Consider the following 24,703-nt stretch of genomic DNA (forward strand, 5'->3'; position numbering starts at 1 on the left):
CAGTCAAACAAAGCAAGGGAGGAGGGATAAAATATTGCCGGTGGCTACGTACGGTGTTAGCCCAGAGGTCAGAGTTTCCAGCCTTCGTCTGAAAGCGAAGTTTTCCTTATTGTCGCATGTAGGATGGGAACGATCACCCTGAGCTCTCCAGTGGGACCTGGAGAGGGTCCGAGGGTTTTCAGCGTTGGGGCGGTGTTTGATGCCCCCGGCTCTGGCTGGGTCAGTGCAGATCCCAGCACTGTTCTCAAGGGAAGGCGGGATGCTCCTCGGTGTCAGCTCACATCCGAGGCAAACCTCACCCAGCAGACACGGCTCTTCAGACCCATCCCTTCCCCAGCCTGCATTTAAATTTACTGCTGGACCAGGGCGTCGTTTTGAAAAGTACAGATAAAATGAAGTGTCGGGTGTTAATGACGCTGCTTCATTTTGACGCGGGTGAAGCTCTTTGTGCTTGCGATTGCAAGGGGGAAATAATTTGGATTTCTTGTGTCGAACTGAATCTGAGTCACAAATGTGAAAATCAATATTTTTATTATTACCATGCAGAGACGGGTAAACAGTACAGTTAAGAGGAACCTTGAGATTACCCTTGGGAAAATTACTAGAACATGATAAAATGGCAGAGGATCCAGGAAGAGTAATATTGCATTATTGCTTAGGTTTCATGAGAAAGCTTTCTGCTCACCTTGGGCTATTTATTCATTTATAAATAGGTTTGTGAACATGTATTTAAGAGAGACATTCAAGGAGTTTAATGCTGTTGCATGGTATCGATGTCTTTTCAGAGCAGTTTCAGCATGGACAGATTCCCAAGGTAGGCAGAATTACAAAATGAGCATTTTGTGTCATTTGAGGTAAAATTGGTTTAGCCATTTTTACCTGATGGGCTTTGATAATGTGTGGCTGAGTAGCTGTGTAGTGGTTTGACTGACTTAATGGATTTTCTGTTAAGTCCATAAATGCACAGTTTAAAATGTGCAGCAGTTACTTCCATGCACGTACAAAAATAAGCACCGGAGTCCGCAGAAGAGAAGTGATGGGGACTATGCTGGGTTGTAAGTCTCTAGGTACCCAGCAAAGCCACCACGACCGTCGCAGCCATCACTTGGATGAGTTGGGTGGTGGCAATGTGGCGTTGGGAGGTCTTCTGCGGGGAGAAAGGCTCCATCCTGCCGGAGGAGGAACCATGCCACTGCGAGCTGTCTTCTGGCATCCCACCTGTGTAGGCATGAAGGATGTTGATGGTACTAATGTCAAGCGGAGGATTTTTCTTTCCTATGTTGAGTAATACTCCTTGTTCGGTTTGCATTACAGGTATTTACCAGTTCCCCCTGCCACAGTGGGGGGAGAATATAATGAAAAACTGCTGAGTCCAGATTTTCTAACACATCATTAATTCTTTTTCATGAAAGCATGTGCAGAATGAGCAGGGCCCTAAGTCCAGTTCAAAAGGTTTTCCATCAATCTTGGAAAAACTAAGTTATCTACTCTGTCTTCATGGTTTAAATAATAAAGTTCTTGTAGCTGGTCTTGGGGATGCAAGAAAGAGGCAGGGTCTACCTGAAATAGTTAGAAGGAAAATCTTTGTTCATCACACTAAAAATACATTGCTCTGCATTCTACGGAAATATCTAAAGTTCATCTAAAGTTCGTGTTGATCTAAAGTTCAATAAGCCAAAGATAAAGTGTTTGTGTCATCAATATCTAGTATTTCAGATTGTAGTGCTGAATGTTTCGTTAATGCTTGAGTGGAAATGTTGCAAGGATGTTAACGGAATTGCATTTACTGAAAACTTTGTTTCATTTGCTTTTTTCCTTATGATATTAATAGAAGTCAGGAAAGACAAGGAGCTCATAATATTTGTCTCAAATATTCTTATCTTAAAGTGAGCATTAAAAATTTACAGAAAGGACATACTTGTTTTTCAGAAATTCATAAACAGTGAAATGTATCTAAGTAAAAATAATGGGATTAATTTATTTAGTCTGAAGACAATATAGTCCCAATTACGCAGAGCACTTGAGTTAAATTCCTCAGTTCACTCGGGTCATGTTACAAGTTTAAATTTACATTTCCTTGGAGCCAAGAGCTCAAGTGCATGGAGCTGGCAGGACTCACGTCCCCAGTAACAGCGCCTGGGTTCACCCTCGTCGTCTGGGGCTCACATGAGGGTTAAACTGCATCTGTGCTACTGTATTCTCTTTATAAGCTTTCTTAAGAGATAGAATCATAGAATCATTTAGGTTGGAAAAGACCCTTAAGATCATCAAGTCCAACCGTTGACCTAACACTGCCAAGTCCACCACTAAACCATGTCCCTAAGCGCCATGTCTACGTGTCTTTTAAATACTTCCAGGGATGGTGACTCTACCACTTTGCTGGGCAGCCTGTTCCAATGCTTGAGATACCTATGTCATGGCATGTGAAGCATTTAAACCAACCAAGCAGGTAAAAGAATGGCAGGAGAAAATGTAGTTTGTTTTTTTGTTTTGTTTTTTTTTTTTTTAAAGTGATTCTGCCATAAATTATTCCACAACTTTGTTCATTGTGTACAAGCAGGTGTTACAATAGGATGTTGTCTCCAAAACTTTACTAGCAATTGCCTGGTCAGGTGTATAAACAAACACAGGATGCCCCTACTGAAGTCTTTCTTCCGAAGCAAGAAATGCATGAACAAGAATTGCTAACGTTTTAAAACCTCAGTGGATCATGGCACGGCATCAAAAGCACTGTGGCAAGGGACACTCTGTTTCTGCACAAATTGTCATGGCTGGCATTTTTCTCCCTGGATGCTGGAAAGTTGTAACTGCCCCTCAGCAGGATGATGCTGCCCGTACCCGAAGAGAAGCTGGTGGTGTGGCACGGCGCAGCTGGGGGAGGCTCGCAAAACGGCCGCTCAGTGAGTGATAAAAAGTTACGGCCATCATCTCCAGACCCTCCTGCCAGGCTTATCCCGATGGGCTTCATGCACTGAAATGCAAAATTTGCTCCTTATATGTAAGAAAGGAGTTGAGGGAAACAGTGGCAGCGTGTGGGGACGTCCAAACGTAAGGCAGCGGTCGGCAGCCCGCACAGTGCTGCGGGTGTGGGAACCCTCCTGGCAACCTCCCCAGGTGGTGATGCCACCTCTCCTGTCTTTTCTCAGCACCACAAGAATTGTTTATTAGAATCATAGAATATCTTGAGTTGGAAGGGATGCATAAGGATCATCGAGTCCAACTGGGACTCAGCTGGGAAGTTCCTCCTGGCCCTGATCCTTATGTATGTACCTCATCATCTTAAATTACCTTACCGTGGCACACTAGGATGTTTAATTTTCTAACCGCTCTGGTGTATCCTGTTGCTTTGCTTCTGTAAATACACATTTTCTGTGCTAACAAATCTCTGCGTTTGCAGAGGACGTCTTCAATGCTTCATCAACCCAAACCACAGCAGTGGCTTTCTTTTCCTCTTCAGCACCCAGGCACGAGGCCGCGCTTTGAACCGATTGCACTAATAACTTGTGTACGGCGGGGAGAAGAGAGCAAACTGCAGCTGAAGTCAGGAATTGTTTGCTCATTCATTAGTTATGAGGAGCCAAACTGAGGTCATTTCTAGCTAGCTGGCCAACGTGCTACTGCTTGCTTCTCTTGAGCTCTCCCTGCAGAGTCACTGTCTGCATTGCCCTTCTGGCTATCTTTTGGGAGCTGAGGCCAGCAACCCAGGGAGGAGGAAGATTAAATTGCCCCACAATTTTTTTTTTTCCAGGAATACAGGAGCGTTTTCTAAGAATACAGAAGTGTCTTCTATAGGGGAAGAAATGTGTCCACCTCTCAAAGTTGGAGGAGTGTGATTCAAAAAGGGGGTTTCTGCGTTTCCATGTCAAGAGGGAAATTAAATGGACCACCAGCTGCATTTAGCATTCTTTTTAAATAGAGCAGCTTTTGCAGAGGTATTTTAAAATGTGGGGTTTACTTCCTTTTTTGCTGCTTGACAGTGATATGAAAATACCTGAGGAACAGGTTTTAAGAGTATCCCCCCCTTGCCCCCCATTTTATTTCTTATTTATTTTTAACTCTAAAAATGTCAGTGTTGTCTTCCCTGACTCCTATATCTGGAACATTTGGGGCATGCTTGTTGGGAACGGCTATCAATTTGTCCTGGTACAAAACCATCTGTGAACAAGTCCTAAAGTTTTACTGTGACATCCCACTTGCTGTTGCTGTTGTCATGTTAACAGCTTTTCAGTCAGATCAGAGTTTTGTAGCTTAGACAGGAACTGAACTTATAATGGAGAAAATAAAACTCCCCAAAAAGAAAAAAAAAAAAGTTTTGATTAAAAAATGGTTGTCCTGGTTTATCTTTTTGCCGGCTTCTATAATAAAGCTTGAAATGATTACCCATCAGAAATACAGGTGATTTGTCCTTACTCAGAATCAAGTTCCTTTCAGATCTGCAGAGGGTGTATCATTAACTTCAATAAAAATAGATTAGTGGAGCTTTGTGACAATTCCCCCAGACTGCATGTATATAAATAGAAAATTCTGCACCAGTTTAAGGTAATATTTGATTATCTTCTGCATGTCATTAGGAATGCAGAAACACCTCAAGCCGTATGTTTGATTACTCGTTGTTTAACGTTTCTGATAACATGTGCAAATGCTAGAGGTTAGCATGATTAACTGATTCGGTGCCAATGGGTTACAGCAAGTCCTTCCCAATTCTCCTCGAAGCCAACTGAAATTCTGTTGTTCTGTTTAATGGGGCTTGGTTTAGACTCAGGGGTCTGTAAGTGGAACATTTAGGGCCAAATAAGACAAAATACCTGCTAATACTTGGAAAATAATTCTGTCGGCGTTAAGACCTTGCTTCTGTGTCTGAGGTATAGGGATGAAACTATTGCTGTTTTGAGTTAGTTTTGTCTGGATGGTACAGTAAGGTCAGTCTCGTAACAGTTACAGCTTGGGAGGATATTTTCCTAATCTATTGTTTCTCATATTTAAAGAAGAGCAGCTGCTTGTTTGATAAATGGGTATGGCATGCCTACCCAGGGTCACATCCCTGTGCACACAGATAAATGCCTTCAGTTGAAGTTGTCGTAGGTTGGATTTTACACTTTATACTAGCAAAGTATAGTTTGTGTAATTTATGTCTTGCTTAGAAGTAGTAACTAAGGCTTTCAGCTTTTATTTCATACAAAAGACCTGAATTTAATTAAAAAGTGATCATTGTACTATACGACCCTGTAGTTTTACTTACAGTGTTTTTCAACAGATCTTGGCAACGCCCTTTCGTTACCGTAATTGGGTTCGCATAGTTGGCAAACCGTCATGCAAATGTAAATGTGAGGAAGAAAATGAAAGTCCGGATCCGCAGGCTATGAAAAGCGAGTCAGCGCAGGTCTGCTTGCTCAGAAGGTTGGCACCCAAATGACAGTTCGGTTTCAGTCTTATGCAGCAGCGTGTTAAGAAGTTGTGCATTAACCCAGCGTACTGCTAACTGGTATGGTTTAATTTACATTTTTTAGCCCAGTAGCCACTTGGCTGATGACCTGCACGTCGTTGTCTCGGCTTTGGTGCAAACAAAACGGTTACGGATGGGTAAGCGAGAAGGAGGTTCCTGTTCACAGGAGCCTTCACGGATCCTCGGACGAGCTCGGGGCGGGGGTGAATTTTACAGGTTTGGGTTGGCAGCGGAGTTAGTACTGCAAGTGGGTGGGAGCGAGGAGAGGTTGCAGCTGGTGGGACTGTGAGCTGTGGGGCTCCTGGTGACCTGCCTGTGAGCCAGACCCTGCCTCCAGCAGAGGTGAGGTCTGGGTGATCTCCTGGGCATGCGTGGGTCCGGTTTGAGGAGCAGTGTTTTGCGGTAGTTAAATTTTGACAAAGCCAGAACTCCCCTTCAAGAAAGGGAGAGCAGGGGAGAGGTGCTGCACCTTGTAGCAGTGGTTAGCGAATAAAACAGCAGCAGGGAAGATGGCATTTATACATCAGCTTGATCAAGGGGATTTTAATCACTTACGGTGCACCCCACAAGCAGCAGGGCTCTGGAACACCTGTGGCCAGGCACTTCGGTACTGGAGAGGGTAAAGAAGGAAGGAGGGTGATGATAACACTTACAGTGTCTAAGTCACTGTGGTTTCTAAGGTGCCTGGGGTATTTGTACCGCTTGCTCAATGTTTCTTGTCTTACTTGGCATTATACCAGTACTTTTCAGTGACATTAGGAGCAGCACATTGGGATTTAATGGTAAAAACAGAATTTCTGTTCATTTGGTATCATCCCCCACTCCCTCGTGAACCAGATTTGATTCTGGATGACTGTAATGATTTATCCATTAAGTTGCTGAAACCATAATCTCTGTGTGTGTGTGTGTGTGTGTGTTGCATCACATTTGTGTTCCTAATTAATTTATGCTGCTGATTTCTGCTGAATGCAGAGCACCACGTCGGGCTGCTCAGAGCTACCTGTTATCATCTCCTTTATAAATATGTGTGGAAAAGCCAACTTCTGAAGGGGATAGTTGCAAGGCAATGTTAGAACAGAAGATTTGCCATCCTGGTAGCAACAGTGGCACCTAAATGTGGTGTTAAACAGATGCTTGGACTACTTTTCTTCCTCTCTGCAGTATTCCCATCGTAGCATCCCCAAAGGCGAGGGGGTGGGAGAGGAAGCGCTTTGATTACAAGGATTGCTAAAAGCCAACAAAATGAGGAAGATGTCTCTGCTGCAAGGGGATTTTTAGAAAGGTCTCCTTCCCCCAGGCTTGTTTTGTGGCCATGTGGTCCTCAGCAGGAGCAGGGCAAGGCAGTGCCTTGGTCTGTCCTGGTCTCTGCTCTCAGCTCATGGTCCTGCTGCCTCGAACGGGGCAGTGGTGGGTCCAGCCTCTGCGTGTGGCCGCTCTTGCGGTCCAGCCTTGCAGGTGCGGTGATGGCAGCGATGGGAAGATTAAGCTGTGGGAGCAGAGGAGGAAAGGATCTTCCAAAAATTGACTTGACCAGCTTTGAGTCCATACGCTGGTCAGTGTTTCAGCTGCATCGCTGGGCAGAGGGTTGGGTGGAAATCCAGGAGCTCCTCGCTGCTCTGCGGGAGGGATGCCATATCTCACTCAGCCTCTCCCCAATCACTCCTGAAGAGTGGCAGACGACTGACCACAAAAAAGTGGTGTCTACTTGAGAGGTTTAAAAACTTGGGTTTTGCCCAGTAATTGGAAAAAACTGCCTAGCTTCATACTTATTACAAGTTATCTGTCCTCTAAATCTTTTTCTGAGGGAGGGTTATAATGGTGATGCTCTCTGATGGGTCATCCAGGTGGGAATCCAGACTTTTAAATTTCTAGAGCATGTTGTGCTTGGCCTCGACTTTTGAAATGTTGCCATAAGAGTACAGGCTGGCATTTCTAGGTATGTTTTATTCCAGTTAACAGTATTGGCAGATTTCACTTATGCTATAAGCAACTTGATTCCTATCCTGGTTTCTGAAACAAAAAATTGCGGGTGATGTTCAGGGACACACATTATGGGTAAGATAAGTGTAGCATAGCGCTGGGCTCACAGCCATGTATGATGCTGCTCAGTGGGACAAACATCATCAGGCACAGGCGGTAACAGGTATCTGCGTAGAATTTGGCAGAGCACACAGTGCAGAGTTACTGGAGTTTATGCCAGCTGTGGGAAGTCTGGTGATAGCTTCATGTTAGTAGGTTTTATACCAGGAGAGGTCACCTGCCAATATTTTTTTTAAATACCTGATCTGGGTAGGAGGGTTCATGGTGGATTGGTGCTCAGCACCACGCTGCTGCAGCACGTTTGATCCCGCCTGAGAAGCTGTGAAGCGGGCTATGCATAAACTGTGTTTCTGAACTGCGATTTCAAGGAGATGGCAGCTTGCTGAAGGTCAGAGAGCAGGGCCAGGAATGGTATACAGATTTTTTTTTTTTTATTCTTGTTGTTTGTTTGGGAAAAAGAGAGCTTAAAAGCAAACAAGCACAAGCAGCAAACAAAGGAAGCCTTTGCTTTGCCAAATGTCTTGCTCGTAAGAACATCAGCAATGAGATGCTCTTGAACTGGCATCTATCTCCTGCCTTGGGGGGGAAAAACAGTTTCTGTTGTTCCTTAGTGGTGTCTGTTTTACAAATCCTTTGTTTTTATACCCTCAGTTATAGGTTGATTGGACCGATTATTCTGTATTTGGGAAGGTGCCTTTGAGCAGCCTAAGCATACATTAATAATGATTGGCCTGAGGGTAAAGCAACCTCCTCCCCCCCGAGTAGAGGACGTTGCTCTGAACCCAGAAGCATGGCATTCTCCTCTGGCTCCTGTCCGGAGGGTGATGGTGGCATAGCACAGTCCCCGCAGTAACATTCAACCCTCCCTTTGGCTAGGTGTGTGCTATTTGGCATGGTTGGCCTATATACATTCCTTAAGATTTTATTAAAAATATGCATTTCTGTTGCACTTCATTCAAGTACAAATGATGTATTAATGAAGGTCTCCACAGCTGAAAGGAATTCAGTGGGAAATCCTGTGGCTGATCTGACCCCAAGGAAAGTTTTTATTTGTCTTTCTTCTCTTTTGCCTCTTCCTTTCAGTATCTAATTGCTGTTCCATGGTTCCTGGCACTGGTGGTTAAAGCTGAGGGCTGATTTAATTTTTGTTTTTAATATCTTTTGGCATCTGTAGGCTGAACGTCAGGACATAGAAAGACCAGAATTTAAAGGAACTTTGGGCCACTTCTAGCATGTTCTTCGTGGAAATCAGATTTAATTTCAAGTTCTAGGTACAGCATAGTTTAAGATAATTTAAATCTGGATAATTTAAAAGCTGCTTTTCTGTAATAATTCCAGGAAGAGAAGGCACTGGGTGACAAGCCCCATTTTGGGGACTGCTGAGCATCTGAAGCCACTCTCATTCATTTCAGCAGAAGTGCAGATACATTTCCCTAACCAGCTTTTTGAAGGTGCTCGCTCCCCTTGGTCTCACTTCCATTTCACATAAAGTATTTCATATAATACCAGTGTATATCATCTTCTCTGGCTGTATGACTGTCTTGAATCCATTTACTGGAATTTCTGTGCTTTTTTTTTCAAGCATTTACTGCTAACCACTAATAAATCTGGAACATATTGGGACCTGGTGGGATGTTGGACTTTCCAGCATGAAACTTCATTGTTTCCCGTTAGAGGCTGCGGCTGGCAATTGCCTTCTCCTCCCTCCCACCCTCGGTTGTCTGAAGTCCTCTCTTACTGCACCAGCTTTTTCCACCCGAGCTGTCCCTGCTCATTGCCACCTCCATCCCCCCATTCCCGCGGGTGTCTCTTCCCAGGGTGGTCCTGCTGGAAAATGTGCCCGCAGTTGCTCCTGTACAGCGGGGCAGAAGGCTCCTGGCACAGGCTCCTGCAAATCCCATCTGAACTGCTTTGTCTGCAATGACTGCAAGAAGTTTTAAGTAACTTGAAATGGCTCAGAAGAACAGCCGGGGGCCCAGCCTGTAAGATAAGATTTGAAATGAATTAGAGTACATGCCTGACATCACATCTTTTACTGAATTCTCATTTTCACCCGTCTTTCTTTTTTTCCTTCATTTTAAGCATTTAGGATGAGAAGTGTCTTTTTGCATTTCCGTAACTGCCCGGGATATTTTGACGGTCTTACATAAACAAAAAGTAGTCAAAAATGTGTCTCTTAAATCTCTAGCTGTCGCAGACGCCAGCATTAAGTTGCGGGTTTCATCGGCCGCAGTCTGGCCGACTGTCTCTTCCCGGGTTTTATGCCCACAGTCACATGGGAAGGAAAAATGACAAAAAGTGTCTGCTTTTCTCCCGACTGTCCCTGCTCACAGGTCGCAGCGTGGCAGAGCTGTAACCCCCCCAGCGATGGGGTGGTACCCGGGGCGAGATGGGAGCTGGGTGCGCGAGAGATGCTGTGGGGAGCTGGACTCGTCACGGCCGAGCTGCCAAGCGCCGTTTTGTCTTGGGTTGTTGTTTTTTTTTTAAATAAAAACTTCCTCTGTGGGGTTTTTTTCCCTGAAGTTGAGGGAACCCAAAGCGTTTTTCCATGTGTGGTTTCAGATGAAAATGCTTTTCTTCCTCTTTTTTTCTGTCTGTCAAAAGAACTAGTGGAAAAATTTTTTAGTATTATTCAAAGACCTTTATTTTTTTTCCTCTAGGCTTACTCTTTACTTTGGACTGATGCCTCGTTTTTCAGTAGCAGATCAGAGCTACCAAAAAAGGTGTCTGCTAGACAAGCAAAGTAACTTTTTAAAGATTAACTTGGTACTCTTTTCATACATCAAGATTGATAATTGTATGTTATTGGCATTGCCATGATCTAAAAATGGTAGTGAAATAAAGATGCTTTGGGCTGGCAGTTTTTTGCTGTCCCCTGAATGAATTCTGTTATGGGCTGTGTTCAAAATAACTTCACATCTTTGCAGCTCTGTATTACTTAGAAAGCAAGAAACTAAATTTTGGAAGTAACTTCTTTCTGGTATTGGAATATCTAGTACACAAAATTAGTGCTTACTTTTTTGTTAGGCACAACATCTGGGGATTTCAGTTTCTTCTGCTAAATCTTATGTTCAAATTAGGGTGGTGATGGTTATTCTGAAAGAAGCACATCAGCGTTTTTTGGAGCTGTATGGCAGCAGTAGTTTCAAATGAGTTCCAGGTTAAAGCACATTTCTTTCTAGGGCTTATGTTTTCCTCATCTATTCCTGTCATTATTATAAACGTGTAACTTACTGTAAGAGAATGAATTAGGGGAAAAAATAAGCATATAATTCTAATACAAGTTCTGGTACTGCCCTCATTCTTCTACATTTGCCCTATTTTCCACACAAGTAAGAGAGACCTGTGACCTGTACCTTACCTCACACCTGATATTAATGTTTATATTTATTTATATGCTGCGTACTTGATGTGCTACTGAACTTCATGACTTGCTATTTTTATAGCAGTTAGAAGTAAATGGAAGTAGAAATGGGAATGCCTGTTGTCAAAGGAAGCAGAAATTATGTGCCAAAAAAACACTGCAGATTAGTACTGACTTTAGACCTCTGTTTTTAACTGTTTGTTAAGGGTACGCCGTGAGAGTAATTCTTCATCTGAACATAATTATTTATATGTATAACACACTTCATATGCAATCCATATTTAGATTGCTTTTAGGATCCCTGTGAATGTTCCTTCTTCACATTCTTTCATGAAGGGTGTGTGTCCACAGAGGCTTTAAAAATTACTTTTAAGGGAAAAAATTCCTGAGAAATACCACACCCTCTTGCTCCAAAGAAGCCTTCTACTGTTTTTCTTTTGGTTATGTTTCTTTTTGTTTTCTTTTTCCTTCCTGAGATGCATGCTACCTGAAAGTTGCCCTGGAGTATTTGATGGTGGTACTGGCCTGCGTGATGGGCCGATACCAGGGAGCAGACGACAGACGATGCATCTATGTCCCTCTTGAATCAGGGGTGAGTTGTGCATGGGATCATCCTTAAAGCTAAACCTAAAAACTCGTCTTTAAATCCAAACAAGGATGGTTATCCCAGTTTATCCAAGTCAAACTGAAATGGCTCTTCAACCACTGCAGTCTTCATGTGTGAACAAATGCACTTTTTCTCTGGCTGTTCCCGCGCTCTTTGTTTTTGCAGAGCCCACAAGCAGCATTTTTGCCTGTGGTGGCTTCCTGACCAGGTATAACTGTAGAAGGGTAGAACTTGATGTGATCCTTATTTTAGTCCCCGCCACAGAGAGCAGGCTGTGGCGGGGCTGTCTGGGGACAACTTTCCTTGGACGAGCATTTTGGAGAAGACTAGATGAAATAAAAAAGGGAATAGGGAGTATGTGAAGATATGACCCCCTGCTACCCCTCTCTGGTCTTCCTTTCCTGTCTCCTTCACCACTTGTTTGTAAATCTATTTAGCTGGCATCAGACTGAGCGCTTGGGTTTCGGCAGTTGTCAGCTAGTTGTTGATAAGCGTCCTGCTTCTGGCACCAAGCGGCCACTGTCACCATGTTTTCTGGCACAGCGGTCTCCAAAGGGGGTGTGTGTGCACAGGATGATGCATTGGGGTGCAGGAAGAAAATGGTAGGACTTCAGTAGTACGTGCACAGAATTTATAAATAAATAAATGTACATATATTGGGAGTGTGCGCTTAAACTTTCTTTACTGGTAGAGGTACGCGATCAAAATAGTTTGGAGACCACAGCTCTAGCAGATAGATAGAAAATCCTCTTATTTGCCACCTGATGATGGCTCTGCTAAATTCAGCCCTCTGCAAATACAGCCTCCTCCTAGCTTTTAGACACTGTGTAATGAAATGAATCCCCCAGGTAATTTGGCTGAATACCACCCCTTCTCCCACAGAAGACGTAAATGAAAGGGGCCGGCTGAAAGGGAAGCGTGCTTGCAGCCTGCCACTCCAATGCAATTAACTGAAATGCACCCACGTGGTCTCTTCTTTTTTATTTGAATGGGAGCTGGTTGGCTGTTTTCTTCTCCTAAAGTGAAATGCCTGGTATCTGATGCTCAGTTTACCGAGGCTAGTTAAGGGAAGGAAAGGCGAAGGGGCACAGCCTGGCAGCGGGGTGACTTAAAGCAGGGGGAGCAAGCGTAGGGCCGAAATTTGCACGGCTGGCAGGGTGCAGCAAACACGGAGGTGAGGTGACTCAGGCGGCATCCCTACCCGTCCAACCCGCTGTGCCTCCAGACCCTGATTCCTCCCATCCTGCCACTCCTTTTCTTTTGGAGCAGTTCTTCCCCACCCTCTCCAAAAATGAAGAAAGCAGGAGCCTGCCAAGGCATTTTGGAGGATGGTCTCTGGCGGGGCACAGTAACGGGAGCGGGATCTTGCTGCTGGTGGCAGCTGGATGAGCTTTGGGTGAACCTCCAGCTTCACCCCGTTTGGAGTTATGACCGTGGGTTCGTGCTTATGGCCGCCGCGCGGGTGCCCGAGGGGGTGGCTGGCAGAAGGGAAGCGATTTGCTTCTCTTCACACCGCCTGGTGTAAAAAATCAGGCAAAGGAGTAGGGAAAAGGAGCGGGACAGATGGACATCCCCTCTCTAGCTGCGTCCCCAGCCAGCGCTTTCAGAGCTGGCTCTTAAATGCCAGAGCCCCCCAGCCTGGCTGGCAGACAGGCTGCAAATCCGACTGCACGGCTAATGAGTGCTTTGCTCACGAGCTCGAGAGCCCTGAAATACTTCCCTTTTGCTCAAGTTAAACTAATCTGTTTTTTTTTTTTCCTTTCTTTTTAACTAAACAGCCTTTCTGCTGGAGTGTATGTCCAGGCTCCAGGTGGTCTGAGGTGAGGATGCAAGCCCAGAGTGGGATTTGGTCCCCTGCGCTGCCCTATCTCCCACTCCTGGACCTTTGATAAGTGGTGTTGCCTCTGTCCCATCTCCATGGCTGAGCCCTGCACCACCTTCTGTCTTACAGGAGTGCTTGAGGGCAAATAGTTTAAGGACCATGAGATGCTCAAACACTAGAGTCAGATCTGTACACAGTAAAGGGAAGCAGTCAGTGGAGGACTGATGTGTAAAGAAGTTAGTCATCTGGGGAATGGGTCCCTGCCTTGACACCCCCTTCTTCCTACCGAAAATAAGCAAAATCAGGCGAAACTGCAAGAGGAATACAATTTTGGGATTACAGTGTGTTTAATATTCCCCGGGTGGAATTGCAAAAACAAAAAAAGCATTGATGCTAAATTAATTCATTATAATTTATTATTCAGTATGAAGCAGTAGGGTGATTGAACTCGATTTATAATGAAGGTATTTTTGTTTCCCCTTAATGATTGCTTTTGTTACAGCCAGCAGAATGGAGTAGTGCCTCAGCTTCTCCTGCAGATATGACTGCCCTGCTTTGCTGGGGAAAAAAACCCAAAAGAATCAAATGATGGTGCCAGCTTGGAAAGTTATTGCGTAGCTACTGTCACATAAAGCAGAATTAATCGCAAGAGCTTTAAAATGTGTGCAATATGTCTACTGACTTTCTACAGACTGGCGCTCTCGGCAATTGGTGGTAGTAATTACACCAAAGCTTTATGCTTGTAGGGTCAAACACAAAACTTTAATGGTGAATAATTACAGGTAAGCTTTTTCGGTTTTATCTTCTGAAGGGTATTGTTTTGCTCCTTACAGGCTTAAACATCCAGCACATGCTTCTGCCTCTCTGTTGCTGCACATAATGCTGCACCTTCCGGCTGTGCTACTGTGAAAGCAGTGATAGGGAAAGCAAGTCCCTGGGTAAGCCAGTGGGTGGGAGGAGGAGGGTGCTGAGGAAGGAGGGGAGGGTGGGCAGGGACCGGCAATCTGCCTGGGTGACGGAAGGGGAGCTGGATGCGATGCTGGGATGATTTCTGCAGATGCATGACCCCAGTGCTGTTGACCTGAAGGGGTGGAGGAGTTCTTGAGGGTTACTGCACTGACATGCAAGACAGACGTGCGGACTAAGAAAGGGCTGTCCTGTGAATAAAAGTACTTCAGGCTATTATGGCCTTCAGAGTGCAATGTTGCATGTATTTCCAGATGGTTAGAAAGTCCCTCTGCCTGGAGAAGATTAATTCTTATATAAGTCTTTGTGCTCTTCATTTTCTCTGTCTCCCAAAATAGGGTGGGAGAAGGGCAGGACAGGAAAGCAGCATGGTGGGAGGTGGGAGGGCAAATGGTGAGCACAGAAGTCGTCAGTGCTGCACATATGTGGTAATAATTTCTGTTGCTTGTGCAGTATGCAAATATGCCAGCCGGTATGTCATAAAAAACTTCAAGGTAGTTTCATGTTGAGACACAGAAACCGGGGACCCAGCTGATAATGTGAAGGAAGTCCAATAATCAAAACAGTTATTCGTAGGTAGGATATTTGAATCAGAGAGCCCGCAGTCTCTTTCTGAGTCTTCAAAGTACTCTGCAGTCTTGTGAGAGATTGTGTTGAGAACACTTGAAATTTTAAAGGGTGACTCACTGTATTTTCCCCTCCAAACAATTAAGCCATTTCACTGAGCTCATCTTCACTGGTCTGATATGTAATAACTTGTTTTTCCTTCTGCTGCTGCCTAAATTTATTCCTCTAGTAGTGTTCTTAAATGTGAACTTTTTTAATGCTACAGTCTATCAGTAACCCAGAAGCTCATAGCTGCGTGGAGGATTGCCACAGGTAACATAATTCCGTGCAGCTTCTTAATCTGGGCTTCAAGCAAATTGCTCTTGAAAGAAATCCATTCGTTGCAGCGGGTAGGTTTTTCTGAGTTTTCACTCAGGTTGGGGCAAGCATTTATGCCCCAATTCTCTCTTCTGCTCTGTGGTCCAGCCCTGACCGGGTGGGCAAGTCCAGACAGGCATTATCTTGGCTGATCCTTCAGCCAGAGAACCCTGAGGTGGCTCTGAGATTCCAAGACAAAGTAAACGTCCCCTGATGCAGTGGGTGCGTGGGCTTTCTTCACAAACCGAGCCGCTGCCGTCATCCTGCAGAGGCTGGGGAGGGGGGCAAGCCCTTGCAGTGCCCTGCTGAGACACCAGCAAGCAAAAGTTAATTTGGTATCACCAGGAGGAGAGGAGGAAAGGACTGATTTATATCCCTGACTCCCGATGGGTGAGACAGCGGAGAGCGAAAGGGAGGGAGGTGAGACGGGAGGAAGGCAGGGCGGCCAGCGGCGGCCAGCTGGCCCCAGGTCTGCGGCAGCATGCCCGGGAGGGAGATCCCTGGTCCACCGCCAGCGAGTTTGGGAGGAAAGCGGCTACCGATGGTGTTAGTCAGAGCGCGGCTGCGGAGTGCTGCTCAAAGGGCTGGCGTGCTGTAAGAATGACGGGTTGGGCGTTATCTCATTTCCCCTTTCACATAACCCCGGGGACGGGGGAGATCATTAATGAAACCCTGGCAGTGAACGGAGCCAGAACCAGGCTGAAATGTGTAAGTAATTTCTCACAAGAGATTTGTCTTTTGGTCCTTTTGTACTATTGCACAGGCATAGCCTTCCAGTTTGCATGTTGTTTATCTTCCCCTGGCTGTTGGAGACTGCTGTAACGCTCATTAGGGATGCTTTTTCAGAGCTCGTGTAAGAGGCACCAGAAGACATGCAGAAGAGTGAACACCGTATTTATATTTGAAAATGGTGGCAAAAATAGGCTACTGGAGAATTAAAGCTCAGTCAGCCTAACTTTGATCCCTAGCAAGGCATGAATGTAACTAACAGTCAATACGTAAGCACTTACTGAGTAGTGCAGCATTAAAAAGGCCATGTGGATTGCTGAGAACAGATCGTTTCAAAGCAGCCAATTTTCCAGCTCTGACAGATGAGCATGCCTCGTAAACAGACAGGAGGGAATAAACGAGGTGTATCTGCTGATGCTGTCTCGCACAAAATTTCATAAGCAAACAAGAGGAAAAGGCTCTAGAATTAGAGCCATGGTGATTAACTTTGTTGGAGCACAAGCCTTGCAGCTTCTCTTCCTCCGTGTATCCACCCCTCCTCTCTTGCTACTGGTTTGTTGCTGTCCTAGACCATTCACAGAAGTGCTGCCGCTACCTCCTCCCATTCCTTCGTCATCCCCTTGCAAGACATGTTAGTTTGGACTCAGTGCTAAGTTCTACTGCTGTTAGCTTTGTTCAAGAGAAGCACGTAGCAGTTTGGAAATAATAGTCTGGGTGAAATTGCCAGAAGGGAGGTGTGTAGCTGTTTGAAAAGAAGCATTTGGGCAGGAATTCTTGTTTTGATACAGAGCCACCATACAGGACCCCCCTACACACACCCAGGACCTTCCTGACAGCACCTTGCAGGAGTTTCTCCTTTCCCACTTGCATTCAATAACTTGATCAGTGACCTGGATGCTGGAGCTGAAAGTTGGCTTATGAAGTTGGCGGCTGTCCTTGACTTGGAGGAGCCTTGGGGGGCACAGGAGATGAATTCAAAATGATCTTGGCAGGCTGGAGAGAGGGTCCAGGATGAAGAACTTGAAATTTCACCAAGAGAAGTGCTAAGAGTTGTACTCATGAAGGAGAATGCAAACAGCTGTGGGCTGGCCCATTTGGAGGATGTGTTAAAAAGACTTAGCATGTCTTATGATGTGCTTGCACAGAAAAACAGATCTTATTTTGGAAGCGTTGTGTGTAAAATATAAAGAAGGGTCGACCTAGATTTTTTTGAAGAGACTGTGTATTCATTACTGAAAAAGCCTGAGAGCAGTTGTCATGCCAGAGGAGGGTAACAGAGAGGCCTTGTTAAAGCCAAACTACTTGAAGAAGATTGGAAAGAGTGCAGCAGCCACGAGCTGGTGCGTGCTGCTTTACTGAAACCTAGGAACAGGGCTACATCCATGGATGGCAAATCTATTTTGGTTGTGAGTTAATGTGTCTGCAGTCTCTGTAAGTGAAACGGGAGGAATATAATAGCCCTGCCTGGGTCTTTGAATTGCTTTTCTCTCCGAAACAGCATTTCCTCCTTCCGAGTGCTCTTTTGCCAGAAAGGAGATGGGTACAGCAGGGTAGGTAGGTGAAGGCAGAGGTCCCAAAACAGGACCCACACCCTGACATATCCTTGATGAGTGTGTGTCAGTTTGGGATGAGAAGTGCCCGTGGCTGTGCTCTCTGCATGTAAGAGGGTATGCGCGTCTCCCCGCATGTCAGGATGCAAGGAACACACTGGGCAATATGTAGCCCTCCTGTTTGTCTTCCCCCATCACAGGAACTGCAGAGGAGGAGGCTGGGGAGAATGGCAGGCATGGGGTCTTCCCTTTCTGGCCATGAAGATCCTGGGGTTAGGATCTGGTCAATGCAGCTTTGGACTCTGCAGATGAGATTCTAACACTAACCAGGACCACGGGCAGACTCAAAGCAGATGAACATTAATGCCTTTGGGATTCAAAAAGTAGCCGGCGAGTAGTCTTTATTGTTTTTGGAGCCAATTCCATTGTTTAACTGCTAAAGAAGAGAAATGCTGCTTTCACTTCTTCCAGCAGTACGCGAGCAGAAAGGTCAAGCCTTTCTGCTGTTATTCCTAAGCATGTTAGAGGAGAGGAAGCTTTTGACAGCTCCCAACATCAAATCCTTCCTCCGATCAGCTGCTGTGACTCCAGTCCCACAGCGCGGTAGGTGTGCGGTCTGCTTGTGCCTGGCACTCGAGTCCCTGGGTCTGCTCCTGCCCACTCGGCGAGGAGAGTGGGTCTAGCAGTGGGGCTGGTGTTTCACATCATTTCTTGGCGAGGGACCCTCAGCCAAGCAATGCAGTTCATCCCGGAGCATCCCTTCAGGCCAGTCTCAGGTGTAGCAATAGCACTTTCTCAAAAGCTGTGTTTAAATATTGCAGTGAGTTCAAGAGGAGAGAATTGACTTTCTGTGCTCTTGTTGGTTGAGAGCAGGAGGTTTTTTTTATTGGTGCCGTTTCATAGAATCGTAGAATGGTTTGGGTCGGAAGGGACCTTAAAGGTCGTCTAGTCCAACCCGCCCTGCAATGAGCAACTCCATCAGGTTGCTCAGAGCCCAGTCCAGCCTGACCTGGAATGTTTCCAGGGATGGGACATCTACCACCTCTCGGGGCGACCTGTGCCAGGGTTTCACCACCATCATCATAAAAATTATCTTCCTTATTTGAATGGCGGCAATTTTGACTTCTTGCCTGAACCTGAGTCAGGCTGTTTCAGGGGTCCAGCTTTGATTTAAGTGAATTTGCTGTTAGCCTTTGGTGACCTGGGGTTAGCTGCTTTGAACGGCAGCTTTGGTGACACTGAAAGGAAGGAGTGCAAGGGAAGCCCCAGGGGCTTTTTGGGTTGGTTTGGTTGTTTTTTTATTCCCCTTTCCTTCTTTTGAACAGGCTGTACCTTTACAACTTGTGGGAATGTGTGGGGAGAGCGGCGGGCAGGGCTCGGCCAGGCAGGAGCAGCAGCACGTTTTTGGAGGGGGTATTGTGAAATGGGAGCTTGCTGGAGGGGGATCCCGGCTCTCTTGCTCCTGCCGATGAGAGTGACGTGGGTCCCGGCTCCCCGGCGTGGGTCCCGGCCATGGCCGGTGGGTCCCTGGCTGCAGGCTGATGCTGTCAGGCTGTCGGGCAGGGATCGCTTTGAAGGCAGCGGCTGTAAAAGCTGTTGGGAGTGTTTGGCGTGAAGAAGGAAAGCGAGGGGGGTGAGAAATGGTGGTTCAGGTCTGTGGCCGATCTCTCTGCATGGCAGCATGAGTCAAGGGTTTTAATTAACTTTGGAAGCACGCAGTTCATGTGTAGATGAATTCTGAAATGTACAAAAGCCATCTTCTAATTACAAGTGCTTCAGTGATTCCAGTGAATTGGGAGAGACGATTGCAAGCCTTGAGAGTGCTGGGATCACAAGGTCCTGAAAAGACACTAAATAAATACCGTTTTCACAAAGTTCCCCTCCCTTCCAGCCTGCTCCCTGTTCCCCAGCCCGCAGTGTTACCTCCTGCTGCAAACCTGGCAGGAGGGGACATGTCTGCCAGTCCTGTGCCACGGTCATCCCAGCGCAGGATGCCCACGCTGAGGGAACATCTCACTTCTGCTGAAATGGAGAGACGCTGCTTGCATCTTGCTCCCGTGTGCTGGCTATGGCACTCACTGCTCCTTTGCTCTGCAGTATCTGCATTTACTAACCCAGCTCCCCAAACCCAGCTTTCTGCTGGTTTGGCAGGCTGTGTCGGCTGGGAGAGGGCTCTCATGAGAGCAAGAGATGGTCTGAAAGGAGGGTGCTGCTCCTTGCGGCTGGGGATGAGGTGAGGGGAGGAAGGAGTGTGGTGGGGGGGGAGGAAGAGCAGCAGAAGGAGAGAAAAGGAACCAGACTTCGCCCTTGCGGTGGCGGTGAGCTGCTAGATCAGCTCAGTCGCCTCGTGTGTATGCCCTCAGCAAACGGGAACAGCTGAGGCATGAGTACGTGTTTCCTTCTGCTTATTTTGCTCCGGGAATGGTGATCTCACGGGGTGGCGAGGCAGACAGCTGCAGGGTGTGACTGTCTGGCTGCTCTGCCAGCTCCTGGCAATGCGGGCACCTCAAAAATCTCTTTGCGGAGGGTAACCCAAGCTGCCTGAAGCAGGGAGGAAGGATACAGACCTGGCCAGGAGCTGGAGAGCGTTGAGCATCCTGGAGCAGTCTTGGAGATCCGTCTGCACCCATGTGCTGCTATTCTGGTTCATGGTGGCCTGCTACGGGAGCAAAGAAAAATACTGTGGGAAATGGGGGTCTGAAGCAATGGTTCCCTCCTGTAGTCAACCTTTGCTTGACAACACTGGTCTAATTTCATGCCTAGACAGGTCCAGCCCCTCTCCTCTACCTTGGGAGCTTCATCATCACCGCAGAGCCACGGCTGCTGCTCCCGTCTTCTGCTGATGCTGGAAGCTCTGTCGCCAGGACCAAGCTGATGGGCTCGGCTGGACGGTGTGGCTTTGTCTAGAGCTGTTCCTGTGGCTCTGTGCTGCATTTCCCCTAACGCCTGGTCCGGGCGACCGCAGACCACAGTGCTCTGGCAGTGCTTATCAGCATGGTCTCTGCGGGGCTGGCCTTGTCCTGCCCTCCTCGGCCGTCATTTTGTTCACAAGTTTTCTTCTAGCACAGCTCTTTTGGAAAATGGGTTGGTGTTACAATAGGGCCAACTACTGCGAAGTGAACAAAACTGAAAAACGTAGCGTAGCCAGGCTAAACTGGTTAAGAAATGACTCAAATGTGCTTTAAAAAGTGTTAATTGAAGAGTTAATGCTTGTTTTCCTGGTTCCCTTTTAACAGATGCTTTTTGGCATTCTCCTTGAAGCCTTGCAACTTTTACAGTCATCATGAATCAACAAACTGTCCTTGCCTCCCTATCAAAGTGGAACTGCTGGCATATGAGCAATATATGCATTGCAATAGCAGGCCTCTCTTCATTCTGTACGGCAGCTGGTTTATTGTGATTTTCTTCGTCCTTGAGAACAAATGGCTCTTACCTTGACATCTGCCACGTTATTTTGAGAGACAAAGCTGTGGTGCCTTCTTTTTCCTAGGTTAGTAACTGTCCAGTGATAAGTTTAATACAACTTTGTTGCTGTTTTTGTACTTGAAGGGCCTTTGCAGGAAGAGATAAGAAGTTCAAATGAGGAAGCACTATGCAGCGGTATGGGAAACAGCAGCTTGGAAAGATAATTTACATTGTTAATTTGTCCACAGAAAAGGGTTAGCGATAATGTTAAGTGGCCTGACGACAGAAATAGAAGGAGCAAGAAGCAGGATATGGAGGGACATGGTGGAGAAGGGAAAGCAAAATGAGGCTGTGTTGGTACGGCATAGTATTATTTGGTGCCTACGGTGAAAGCAGGTAAAAAGGATTACCGAGATGCATGTGCATTGTCTGCCAAAAATCTTGTAAGAAGGCAAGGTATTGTGCACCAGACTTCACCAAAATGCATTGAATATTGCAGATAAATACAGTACAGTGCACCAAGTATAGTTTTAAATATCTGAATAGAGAAGATTTCTGCATTGCCTTTAGGTCAAATGCCAGCACAAATGCCATGTCTGAAAGCAGCACATCAGTTTCTCTGTTAAACGCTGCTGTAGATCTGGGGCTGGCCCTGCTCGGTTGTGCAGCTTGGGAGCATGGAGGACAACTAGTCATGTTTTCACAGGATGTATTTGTTTTTAAGTTATGTCTGTCCGTAAGCAGAAAAATTAATAAATACCCTTCCGAGTGACCAAGAAAAAAAATATCCATTTTCTTGAATTCCTTTATAAACTCTACAAGCATACTTCATAACCATTATTGTCAATGAGTGGTAAAGTAGTGTTATGAGGGTTAGATATTTGTCATTAAAAATATTAAACCTTTAAAAATTGGCTTGCTCTGCCCAGGCCAATACTTACATGGCAGAAAGCTGCCTTTAAAGGGATTGCATGAAATATGAAAACTGTACCTTTATAATTCTTTCTCTGTAACCGGTAGCAGGCCAAAAGGCACGTCACTAAGAGCGTGCAGTGGAAAACGCCGGTGGGTAGATTTGCACTTGTAGGTGTCCTGGAGCTGTACTGCTGTACGAGCAGAGCTGGGGACAAGTTCTGCCTGGAGGCATGTCCTACGTGTCCCCTGCAGAAGTCAGGTTGTGGCCTTGTTTGTCCATCCCCATCACTGGCAGTGAGCAAGGTTTTAGGGTTTTAGGCTCTGCTTGATACAGCTCTGATTGTGTAGCAAGTGGCGGGGGAACGTTGTCCATCTTGAGGAGATTGCTGCTTGAACCTGCAAAGGATTGCCTGGGGCCTTTGGAGAGGTGCGCAAGGGATTCGGATTGCTTTAGGAAAACGGAGTTTGAGCCTCTGTCTGTGCAAGAGAGACGCGGCTCAGCTCTTGTTCGGTCGTGCAGGTCTATCGCCCTGACCTGCTGCTCTAGGAGGTGGTGGGTATTTTCTGTTCCCAGTTAGTCCCTGCCCTGTGCTGAGGTTGCCAGAGATGGCGGAGGTCTTCCAGGAGATGGGGAGTGAAACTGGCTGCCTTCGTCTCGGGAAAGAAGAAAATCAGAGGGTATTCCTCCTTTCTCAGCAGGTGGGAAGGTGGGGAGAGAGGGTTGTCCCCCTCCCCTTGGCACTGACAGAGGTGCTCACGGGGGGGTCGGGTGGCCCTGCGCGGCTGTCCATGGCCCACCGGTGACTCCAGGGCTTGCTTTTGCCAGGTAAGGACCTGGGACCCTGTCACGCTCGTCGAGATGTCTGGCGTTGTGCACACAGAGTTGTTGCCTGTTCCTTCTCTCTTTGTCCCCAGAATAATGCTGTAAAAAGCCCCAAATGAAGGTATACTTCCGGAGGGACTGAAATTGTCAGGAAATTCATAAGGTGAAAACACCCCAGTGATCCCTCTTGGCTCTGCTCTCTCCAGGTTTTTGTACTTTTGTCATTTAAAAAATACTGATGGTATAACTAAAGCTATACCCCTTCTTGTGTAGTGCAGGATTTGCTTCCTTCTCTCTCCCTGGTGATTTTGGGATAGAGGATTGGCGTGACACAATTTGTGGAGCCGAACTGTGAACTTTGATGAATTTGTCCTCCTCAGTTTTTTACAGGGTGAAAGAAGGAAGTGGTTTGCTAAGTCACTTTTGAAAAAAAAAAAAAATTTTATCACAACTACCGGTGATAACCACGAGGAAAACACGCAAAGAGTGACTACTCAATGTAAAGCTATATACGGGGAGGGCTGTTCATTGTGAACCTGCTGCCAGCGAGGCTGCACCCTGCCAGTAAGTGTCCACCCGCTCGCTTGGGCTGAGGGTCTGGCTGTCGCGTCGCGTCTGCTCCAGGACACATTGTGCTGCTTTCTAAGCTGACAGCCTGGCAAGGAATTGTACCGTCTTTTAGTCCTTTGCGGGGAAATTCTTGCAAGCGGGAGCCATGCGTGGGAACGGTGATCAATGGAATTAGGAAGAGGATGGGTAATAGTTTTGCTTGCTGGGTTTTATAACTACTAAAAGCGAGTGGCGCCGGTAACAGAGCTTTGAGTGAAGTCCTTTGTCATTCTGGAAATGCATAGAGGTGTCCTGGTATTCCCAGTAGTTTTTTATCCGTTGCTCATCTGGAGTGTTTTTAGGGACACTGTTTTGTCCCCACCCAGATCAGGGGATTCGTGGTCGGTTTGAAGATATCCCGTTGTTGACGGGGTTTTTTGGGCAATAGGATAATTGGCAGTGGCTGAGGAAGAGGACACTGCAACGGAATAATTGAACCTGAAAGTATAATTCCAGTGGAAGGAATAGTTTTGCCAACCTGTTACAGAAATTGTATCGCTTCTGGTATGATTTAAGGGAGTCTTTATGTTCAGAAGTCAGTCACTTTTCCAGCGAAGCAAACCTTTTACCGTAGGGCAGCTGTGCTTTTCTGGTTTAAGAACTTTGCTCTAATTTAAGACTCTTAAGTGTGTTTTTCATGTGCTTTAAAATATCATGAAAAATCCATATGAGAAAGTATTTTTATTTTTTGTGCTGAATACAAAAGTAATTTTTGCAGCATTAAGGGGAGCGTGGTGGTGTTTCCATTTTACAGTATTCTCAATTTTTGGGGTGAATTAGTTTTGTTTCCTTTGCACTGTGAATTTCTTTTTCAGGATGGATTTTTCTGCATGGATACAGATTAATAACTTTGAAACCAAAATGTATATACTTAAAAGCTAAGATTTTTTTTTGAGTGGCTGAAAATTGTACCTTACCTGTGTTTCTTAAGTCTTTACATGTATTCAGCTTTATTTTTCTAGACACATGAGCTACTTTGTATGTTCTGCACTAGAGAGTACATTAGTTTTTACACAAGAAACCGTCATACTATTAGTCTCTGACTTTTAAAGGTGACATGGCTGGTTCGTTACTAAAGTAATAACCTCTAAGGAACTGCTGCTTTCTACCTTTCTTGGAAATGCTAGTCAGACTATAGGTGGCTGTGTGATATGTTCACAGACGTACAGCCAAGATCCCCCTTCTTCTGGGCTGCTAAAGTGACCATCCCTTGGCATTCAGCTCATCCTTCTTAATACCAGCACTGTTGAAGGGCTCCGAGACCCTCTTGGGAACTGAGGGTTGGGTTGTCCTTCTAAAACCCCAGCACTTACAGCTGTAAATTAGCATCACCTACTGCTTGGCGGTCACATTTGGTTGTGTGCCATGAGGTGGTGGTGCCTTCAAGCACCTGCACGTTGTCGGGATCACCGGGACATCTTCCATCCTTTGCAAGGGGAACGTGCCATCTTCTGTCCTTGGCGGTTTCATTTCATTTCAGTGTAAAGAACACTAAACCTTGAGAAG

General features: G+C 46.0%; 1 protein-coding gene across 4 annotated transcripts in view; it reads left to right on the forward strand.

The window, feature by feature from the left end:
- Nucleotides 1-24,703, forward strand: part of LIMS1 (LIM zinc finger domain containing 1) — a 74,298-nt gene that overhangs the window by 8,489 nt on the left and 41,106 nt on the right. The window contains exon 1 of one of the 4 annotated variants that reach the window (XM_052773538.1): nt 23,054-23,152. The exons of the other annotated variants lie outside the window; for them this stretch is intronic. The gene's annotated coding sequence lies outside the window, so the exon portion shown is untranslated. Of the gene's footprint in view, nt 1-23,053; nt 23,153-24,703 lie in introns of those variants that run through there. 4 annotated transcript variants of the gene reach the window in all.

This window comes from Harpia harpyja, chromosome 22 (assembly GCF_026419915.1).
Source record: "Harpia harpyja isolate bHarHar1 chromosome 22, bHarHar1 primary haplotype, whole genome shotgun sequence".
Classification (NCBI taxonomy): Eukaryota; Metazoa; Chordata; class Aves; order Accipitriformes; family Accipitridae; genus Harpia; species Harpia harpyja.